At 49.6% G+C, this 10,002-nt stretch overlaps 1 long non-coding RNA gene across 1 annotated transcript; it reads left to right on the top strand.

Annotated features, from left to right (window-relative positions):
- Positions 1-4,568: 4,568 nt before the first annotated feature.
- On the top strand, positions 4,569-9,140 carry LOC149128014 (uncharacterized). The gene is made up of 2 exons (XR_016230245.1): positions 4,569-5,574; positions 8,380-9,140. It is a non-coding gene; the product is annotated as an uncharacterized LOC149128014 (long non-coding RNA).
- The last annotated feature ends 862 nt before the right edge of the window (positions 9,141-10,002 follow it).

The following is a 10,002-nucleotide window of genomic DNA, read 5'->3' as shown; positions in this document are numbered from 1 at the left end:
TTGTAATAGTTATTCTTTCACTTTGTCTCATAGAAAATCACAAACATATAAACACAGAATATTACGAAGAACTCCCACGCATCCCATTGCTTCAACAATGATCAGCTTATACGCCCACCTGGATACTCTCTGGATTTTTTTTTTAAAGAAAAAACTAAATATCATATCATTCATCTATAAATATTTTAGTGTATGTTCTTAAAACCCAAGAAGTCTTGTTTTCTTTGAGACATAATCATGATCACGATTTTAAGGAAAAATCCAATTCATGTGATTTAAAAATCTCCCGATACCTAAGCCCTTTCTCACTACCCTCAGCTTTATAACTCTTTCTTTTTTCTTAACCTTTATTTAGTAAATATAAATTTCAAAAGTACAACTTTTGGATTATAGCGGCTTTTCCCCCATAACCTCCCTCCCACCTGCGACCATCCCATCTCCCCCTCCCTCTCCCATTCCATTCTTCATTAAGATTCATTTTCAATTATCTTTATATACAGAAGATCAACTTAGAATATAATAAGTAAAGATTTCAACAGTTTGCACCCACACAGATATACAAAGTATAAAGTACTGCTTGAGTACTAGTTTTATTGTTAATTTGCATAGTTCAACACATTAAGGACAGAGATCCTACATGGGGAGTAGGTGCACAGTGACTTCTGTTGTTGATTTAATAACTGACACTCTTATTCAGTGATCACCCGAGGCTCTTGTCATGAGCTGCCAAGGCAATGGGAGCCTCTTGAGTTCACAAACTCCGACCTTATTTAGACAGGGACATAATCAAAGTGGAAGTTCTCTCCTTCCTTCAGAGAAAGGTACCTCCTTCTTTAATGGTCTATTCTTTCCACTGGGATCTCACTCACAGAGATCTTTTATTTAGGTCATTTTTTTTTTTGCCACAGTGCCTTGGCTTTCCATGCCTGAAATACTCTCATGGGATTTTTAGCCAGATCTGAATGCCTTAAGGGCTGATTCTGAGGCCAGAGTGCTGTTTAGAGCATCTGCCATTCTATGAGTTTGCTGTATATCCTGCTTCCCATGTTGGATCATTCTTTCCTTTTTAATTCTATCAGTTATAATTAGCAGACACTGGTCTTGTTTATGTGATCCCTTTGACACTTAATCCTAACTTTGTGATCAGTTATGAACTTAAACTGATCACTTTGACTAGTAAATGGCATTAGCACATGCCACCTTAATGGGATTGATTTGGAATCCCCTAGCACGTTTCTAGCTCTACCATTAGGGGTAAGTCTGATAACTCTTTCTGTTGCTTATTTTTTTTAACAAAAGATTTACTTATTTATGTATTTGAAGGGCATAGTGACAAAGAGACAGAGAGATCGAGAGAAAGAGACATCTTCGATCTGCTGCCTTACTTTCCACAAGCCTACAATAGTCAGGGCTGGACAAGGCTGAAGCCAGCAGCCAGGAACTCCACCCAGGCCTCCCACATGGGTGGCAGAGACTCAAATGCTTGAGCTATCACCTGCTGCCTCATAGGTGCACTGGCAGGGAGTTGAATCAGAAGCACAGCAGCCAGGACTTTACCTGGCATTCTGATATGAGATGTGGGCACCCAAGTGCCAGATTAACCTGCTGTGCCACAGTGTCCACCCCCTTTTTTTCCCTAAGGTGTGTTTTTTTTTTAAAGATTTATTTATTTGAAAGTAAGAGTTACAGAGAAAGAGAGAGATAGGGAGAAGGAGAAGGAGAGGGAAAGGGGGAGGGATAGGGAGGAGGGAGGGAGAGGGAGAGGGAGAGGGAGAGGGAGAGGGAGAGGGAGAGGGAGAGGGAGAGGGAGAGGGAGAGGGAGAGGGAGAGGGAAAGAGAGATCTTCATCTGCTGGTTCACTTCTCAGATGGCTGCAATGACCAAGGCTGGGCCAGGCCAAAACCAGGAGTCAGGAGCTTCATTTGTGGCATTGCATGGGTGGCAGGTACCCAAGCACTTGGGCCATCTTCCACTGCTTTTCCTAGGCCATTAGCAGGGAGCTGGATCTGAAGTGGAGCAGCAGGGACGGTAATTAGTGCCCATAGGGATGCAGGCTTCGTGAGCGGTGGCCTAACCTGCTATGCGACAGTGCCAGCCCCCAAAGACCTGTTTTTTGCAGTCCAACTCTGATCCTTCCAGAAGCTGTACCTGCAGAAGTCAGAGGTGTGTCTGAGTGAGGCTGAGCCACTTCTGCTTCTCTGGAGCCTGGAAGGATTGGAGGCCACCTCTGATCCAGTCTCTGGGCATGGCTCTGTGAATGCACCTGCCTTCTCTCTAGACTTGTGCCTATCTCTCTCGCCTGTGTATGCACCCCTCCCATTCATGGCTGCAGGAGATCCTCTAGAGCAGTGAAGGAAGGACTGAGGCAGGGCCACCGTCAAGGAGAGCAGCATCAATTGCCGGTGTGTGTCAACACCGTCTCCCAAACAGAGAACGAAGAGCCTGCACCGCGGCTCGCGATGCGTGTGACGGCCAGAGAGCACAGAATCGCCCTAGGGAGCTCATCATGTCACAGATACGCTGCCGCTTGAGTGATCTGTAGCGGTCAGAAATTAGGTAGTTTACTGCAGGTCAGGCAACAAGCTGAAGAGCCGGCGGATCTAGGACACGCCCCATCCTCTGGCGGCTGTAAGGACGCGTCAAAGTCACCTTTCTGAGGGCCCCGGCTGCGGGGTTGTGGATGTGGGAGGTGATGCACTGGGGTGAAGCCTGGCGGCTTTCTGAGTCGCCCCTCCCCGAGGCTCAAGTCAGGTGCAGAGGGGAATGAACTCCTTCAGGCGGTCAGTGAGATGCATGGTCTGCTCTCCGGTCCGTGCCTGCAAACTACATTTTGCCGCTGGAGAACGAGCCAGTCCATTATATTGGAGTCAATGACACAGAGTGCTTTGCTCCAGCTCAGATGTCTAAGAAGAGCCCTTGTCTTTCTGAGGGCGTGTTATCAGTTTCATGAATATGCACTCTGTCTTTCATTAGCATTCTTCTAGCAAAACACGATTCTGAGTCATTTCTGAAATTTCTGCTCTCGCCTGCAAGTTGTTTCTCAGTTTTTACAAAAATTGCCTTTTCTACTTACTGGCAGGAGGGTTTTTCTACCACACGAGCCTAAAATGGGGGTGCTGAGCAAAACCACAGCACACCTATGGAGTTGTGATGGCGACAGTGCACGGCTCTCTGGCCCACGGCCTCGCTCAAGCTTCCTCCTCTCCCCGGGGCAGAGCCTTGGGAGAGAAGGGAGGTTGGAGGCTGAACAATGTTCACCAGAGGGAGGCTCACTGTCTCGACTTTCTCAGATTTGAAACCACAGTGAGGCTGAGAGAGCTTGGCAGTTGGAGCCAGCAGGTAAGGAGCTGCTGTATGAGTCACGGCCAGAGAGCTTTTGAGATCCAACCCCACGGCGGTTTAGATCCCACTCACTTGTGTGCAACTAAGGGCAGCGTGGGCCCAGCCTGCTCCTCTGTCCCACGAGAAGCAAACAGGAAAAGATGCTGTCCCCTATGCTACCTAGTAGTGTGACCTTCAACCAAACGTATCTTTGTCTCTCGCTCTACCTAATTGTTGTAAGGATTGTCTAGGGCGTCCCTTAGCAGCCACCCAAATGAAGCCCCATTGGCCTCGTCTGCTGTGATGTGACACCACCTCTTTGTCAGCCTCCGCAGACATGGGGAAGGGATAGATGTCTGTCCATAGCCGTCACAATTGCTTCCGTTGCTTGCTTTTCAAGGACACTGGGGAAAGTCACCGTTCTACCACTCTACTCCATCCCAATCCTAGGAGGGCACACATCCTCCATCCCCTGCCTTTCCAATATGTGTGCCTTTGGGGCTGGGGGGTCTCGACAGGGCTGACTCTACCTCTGCAAGCAGGGCTTTGACAAACTCAGCCCAGTGCATACCCACACAAGGGCTGCCAAGAGCTTCTGGAAACTTCTGGTTCGCAGAGGCGTCTTCCGGAACAGCATCCACAGAATTGTTTTTGGCAGCTCTGTCCTCCGATGGGAGGCTCAGTCTCCTGAGCCCAAGCCCGGAGGCAGGGTCGGAAGCTTGTGTTCCTGGACTGCCTCCAAGTCCTTTCAGCCCAGGAGAGTTGTTCTTGCTTCCTCTGGGACTGCTCTGAGAAGCTGTGGCGTGACTGCCTGCAAGTGGCACAGCCTGGCCCTCCTGTTCCCCACAGGGCTCAGGGGCCCACTCCTCTAGGAGTGCAGAGGGAGTTGCTGAGGCTGGCAGAGCTGGGCACTGGGAACCTGTTCCTGTTGTTCTGTGGGATCTGGAATGACCCAGAAGTAGGGCTCCACTTAGAAGAGTCACAGGCAAGGCAGAGATGAGCTTAGCCCAGCAGGCCGACTTGAGTCCCTTTGTTGTCAGGGTCACCACTGCGGCCCCGGGGCCTCCTCACCAGAGCAGTGACATATCTTGGAGCCCAGCTGTCCCTGGGCCACTCACAGGCACATTTCCACAGGCAAGTGCCTGGGATCCTCTGGTCGGGCCTTTAGTTGGATGCATGAGTCAGCACCAAGAAGAGGCCACAACCCAAACCCAGCAGAGCAGCAGAGGCAGGCCGGGCTCCAGGGCTGGTGGGGGGAGGACCGACAGCTGGTGGAGGCTGCAGGCATCTGGAGCCGCCCTTGGGCACCTGAAAGGATTTTCAGACACACACCTGCTGCCAGTTAGGCGATTTGCCCCTGCACCTGCAACCCAGGCCTGGGCCCCTCCCACCGCCTCTCAAGGAAGTGCTACAGGATTCAGGGTTACAACTGCCGGTCACCGACCTCGGAATTCAGAGCCCAGAGCAGATCCCACGGTCATCTCATCACAGCAGCACTCTGCTTTGTTGCTGCTGCTGTTTGGGACAGCGACTAAAATGAAGCTGCAGTCAGAGTGCTGTGGGGACACGAGGTGGCCATCATGCCCCCCAGGATACGGTGGTCCGGCGGACAGAGAGGCCAACTCTAAGTCAGGTGTAGACATGCGGACAGTTCCGGACGTTCATATGCGTGTTGTGTGTATACTTTAGAAAGGAACTACCCTTGAACTCCCTTAACTGTGACTAAGCTGTCCTTGAATGTGCTGGCATTTAAAATAGGGCTCACGTTTATAATTTTATGAACAGGCTAAGGGGAGCACATACAACAGCTGTTGTGCAGAAGAGCTGGAGAACAGGATGTTCCTGAAAACTGGGCGAAGAATTCAACGCAGAAAGGACCCACAACCAAGATTGCTGAAATGCGAAAGCTGGAAGCCCAAACAGATTTGTTTAGCCGTTAAGCACTTCTGTTTCCTTTATACTCTTGCTCATTCCTGTATTCCCAGGCCTTCTAACCACGTGGGACTCAGAGGCATTGCTCAGTAAGAGACTGATAAATGGCTGTTTGGCAAGCAGCACAGGGCTGTCAGAGTGGTGGCTGTCAGCGAGAATCTTGGGTGTTAGATTAAAGCCAGCACAGGGGCTGCAGCATTTGGGGGCCTCGCACAGAGCTGGTGGGGCAGTCACCTGGGGAGAGGTTCGGAGGGGACCTGAGTGCCAGGGCAGGAGCGAGGCATCACCAGCACCCTGCAGGTGCAACCAACCCTGTCTCTGGTAAGTGGGTGTTTCCAAGGCACTTTTTATTTTATTTTTTATAAACTTTTTTTTATTTGACAGGTAGAGTTATAGACAGTGAGAGAGAGAGACACAGAGAGAGAAAGGTCTTCCTTCCGTTGGTTCACCCCCCAAATGGCCGCTACAGCCGGAGCTGCGCCGATCTGAAGCCAGGAGCCAGGTGCTTCCTCCTGGTCTCCCACATGGGCACAGGGGCTCAAGCACTTGGGCCATCCTCCACTGCCTTCCCAGGCCACAGCAGAGAGCTGGACTGGAAGAGGAGCAACCAGGACCAGAACCTGGTGCCCAAATGGGATGCCGGCGCTGCAGGCGGAGGATTAACCAAGTGAGCCATGGTGCCGGCCCCTCCAAGGCACTTTTTAAGCGAGCATCCAACTCTGTGTCTCTCAAGCCTGCTCAGTCCCTGGAGCCTTAGTTCCCCAACTTTTCCAGCAGACTGCTCAATCTCCCTGTCGGCGCGTTTGAGAAAGGACTTGATCGCCCTCACTGTGGAAAAGGACCCTTGCTTTCAAGCTCAGACCCCAAAGAAGCTGTGCAATTGTTCTTCAAGTGGATCCCGGCAGGGTAACCACAAATGCCAGCCCCGGTGATGGTTTCTAATTGAATGTGACTTTCTTCGTTAACGCCTGTCCTTGCCCCCAGCAGCAAACTGACAAGCACGGCTGGCCTTTGTGAGCCGAAATGATGTAGCTGATAAGCAACAGCTTGTATTAATTTCTCCTGATAATCTCATGGTACTTTTAATGAGATCGGTGGCGAATATGCCATCGCCAGGGCGAATGCATTTGTCCTTGCAAAACAGAATGTCAGCAATTTTTGCTTCTTTTGTGTGCGAGTCGTAAGGGGTTGTGTTTTCTATGGCAATGCATACGCCCTGGTATTTTAGCCGCACTGCTGGGAGGACAAGATTTTGCCAAGAACAACAGAAGCAGAACAACCACAATTAAAGCAGATGATTAGCATTTGGGAAAGCCTTTGTTTTCCTGGTTGAAGTAGGTTGTGATTTAGCAAAGGGCCCAAGAGATGGCTGGTTGCTCAGCCTCCACATAGCTTGGCCATGAAAAAACAAAGTGGGTGAGCAGTGGGGACCCCCCTCTCCTTCATGTGTGATCCTACCTTGTTGTCCATAGCCAAGAACTTGCACTCCTGGTGCAGCCACAAGTGTGGTGACCTGCGTTTATGGCATTTTGCAGAGCAGAGACAATGATAGTGAAAACTGGAATACTAGTGAGAAATATTGCTCCAACTCTTTGATCTCATTTCCCGAGCATTGCTGCTCCTTCCACCACCCAGAGAAAGCAAAGCTAACGTTCTATACTGGTTAGAAGGGTCTTGGCTACAGTATCGGTCATGATGGCAGTTTCTGTCTTCTTTGGCTATTTTTTCTATTATCAAAATGTAGCATGATGTTTTCAACTGGGCAGTTCACGAAATCATGCTGAAAATTAACCACCTCTCTTCTCCAGCTGAACAGAAAGGAACTTGTATGTAGAAGTCACTAATGCAGGTTTCAACTGAGACAGCCTTCGAATTTTAATGAGAGCGTTTTCTGCTTATTTATGGGGCCTATCACAGAAGAGAACGGATATGAATATTGTCTTCCATGAGCAGCAGGATCCTGATGGGTGCTAACAAGCCTGCAGGGCAGAACGGGATTGGTTTCCCCTGTGCAAAGAGCAAGTGGGTTTGCAGAGTGCCCTGTCTCCTCTGTTTCATCTCATCAAGAAACCAGGGTGGTGTCATCGTCTGTTTTCTGTTGCTAAAACAGAGCGTCTGAGGCTGGGTGATTTATAAAGAAAAGGAGTTTGTTTTGACTCACTATTCTAGAGGCTGGGAAGGCTGACACGGGGCAGCTGCTGCTGGTGAGGGCCTCGGGCTGCTTCAGGTGGATGGGCCAGCAGGTGCCTGGGGAGGGGAGGGCAACTCCCACAGCAGTTAACCCCCGCCCATGAGAAAGGCAAGAACCCATGCCTAGGGGCTCTGGCCCCATGGCCCAAACTCCTCCCACCATTGCCACATTAAAGAGGTGCCCCTGAACACGAGTTTCGGAGGAGATAAACCATATTCCAGCCGTAGTGGGAGGCTGCTCCAGGAGCTGCTCTGTGCTGTCAGAGCTTTTTGCTGCTGACGTGGTGGGCTGCAGACGATGCCTGCTACAAATCAGCCAAGAAGGGCGGTGTGGGAACAGGAAGCACTGGGTAGAAGGGGGCATAGATGGACTCCATTGCCTTCTCAGCTTGTGCCTGGTGACTTGCAGCAGCCAGCGCACGGAAGGCAAGCATCCTTCCTCAGGCCCTGGTTTCAGGTTTATGCATCCTAACTTGGGGCTAAAACAGCAAACCATACATATAATGTATATGAGGCAGAGTAGCGTCGAATGCATTAGGATGAAGCATGAGTTGGGTGCTTAGTAGATGTCTTCAAAAGGGGCACAGGCAGTGGCGCTAAATAGTGCTTTGTAGCCACACGGGGGCACGATTCTCCCCCGAGTGGCACGGCCTTCCTGCTCCAGGCTGATGGCCCTGCGCACCTGACACGGTTGGGTGAGGATCCTGGCTTTGGGAGAGGCTTTCTAAATCCATGGCATCCTGCTCAGGGAGCAGCGTTCCGGGTCACGAGGCTCAGCAAGGAGCTGGGGTTAAAGTGACTTTGGAGGAAATGCGTGTCTTCTCGGACATGCAGAGGGCACGTGGACATAGAAGGAAGTCAAGCTTCGGTCTTGGGGAGTATAAACACCATCTTTCAACATGTTCAGGACAACCTGTCTGCTTGCTCTCTTTCCAGGCTGGAGGTGAGACTAAGCAGGAAGCGGAGCTCGGGTTCCTGGAGTGTGTGGCCTCCTGGTCCTGCTCTGGCCTTTATCGTATGGACAGCCTGATTCCCTGGGCTGGGGGCTTTGGCTTGGGTGTGAGCCTCCCAGTGCTGACAACATTCACTGCGTGTAACTTTGTTCTTGATCTAAAGCTCTTAAGTCACTTTGTAATTTCATTTATCTTCATACTAAAAAAAAAAAAAAAAAAAGAAGAAGAATAAACTGCTTTGCCCGCTGGGAGGATTGGCCACCTGAGGTCAATTCCCAGCAGAGAAGTTGTGCTTTTCTGGGAACAGTGTGTCTAAATCCGTCTCTGGGGCTCCGGCTGTGACTCCGGGCTCCCTCATGGTTGCTCCCTCCATGCCACGGTCTTCTTTGCCGTAGATGAACGGCTTTTCTGCACCCACAGACCTCCATCTGTGACCTCAAAGACACCTCCCTGAAATAATGGCCATGCTCAGAGACAACTAATCAAGCTTACTATTGCGTACCAGGGGTGTCAGTGTCTTCATGCGGCCGAGATGCTGACCGATTTGTAAAATCTCCAGTTGCACCCAAGTAAATCACATATGCTCACAGGTACAGTGATAGCAATGTAATTAATATAACTATCAATACATATAGAGACATGCAAATCAATATAATGAATATAATAAATATGATTATTTTATATAAGTGTATTTGTTGTGAATATCTTTATAATATAAATATCAATAAAATGTTGTTGAATGAACCAATAAATTCTTTTTTAAGCCAGTCTAAGTGTTTTAAGCAGCACCATGATTTGTTCACTTCACACAAGCATTCTCTATGTGTGTAATTAGTACTGAAGGCAAGCTCATTTCTGTTTAGCCTTATGAAATGGAAAGTTGCTTTCTGATACTTTAACTTCCCTAAAGATAAAATTGAACAATATTATAATTTTAGGGCATATGATTCTTTTTCTACCCCCAAAATCAATTCTTTATAAATTCCTTGTTGCTTACCTTAAAAAGATAAAAATCAAGATCAAGATACTAAACTAATATTTAAATTATATTTTAGGGACCAGCACTGTGTCATAAAGGGTTAAAGCTCTGGCCCACGGTGCCAGCATCCCATATGGGCACCAGTTTGAGTCCCGGCTGTTCCACTTCTGATCCAGCTCTCTGCTGTGGCCTGGGAAAGCAGTAGAAGATGGCCCAGGTCCTTGGGCCCCTGCCCCCACATAGGAGACCCAGAAGAAGCTCCTGGCTCCTGGCTTCAGAATGGCCCAGCTCAGGCCATTGCGGCCAAATGGAGAGTGAACCAGTGGATGGAAGACCTCTCTCTCTCACTCTCTGCCTCTCCTTCTCTCTCTGTGTAACTCTGAATTTCAGATAAATAAATAAACCTTTAAAAAATAAATAAATTCAGCTGGTGCCGAGGCTCACTAGGCTAATCCTCCGCCTTGCGGTGCTGGCACACTGGGTTCTAGTCCCGGTTGCCCCTCTTCCAGGCCAGCTCTCTGCTGTGGCCCGGGAGTGCAGTGGAGGATGGCCCAAGTGCTTGGGCCCTGCACCCCATGGGAGACCAGGAGAAGCACCTGGCTCCTGGCTTCAGATCCGCACAGTGCG

Source organism: Oryctolagus cuniculus, chromosome 2 (assembly GCF_051225735.1).
Source record: "Oryctolagus cuniculus isolate XC-2025 breed Fujian yellow rabbit chromosome 2, ASM5122573v1, whole genome shotgun sequence".
Lineage (NCBI taxonomy): Eukaryota > Metazoa > Chordata > Mammalia > Lagomorpha > Leporidae > Oryctolagus > Oryctolagus cuniculus.
The sequence above is the reverse complement of the archived record's forward strand: the minus strand, read 5'-3'. Positions and strand labels throughout refer to the sequence as shown.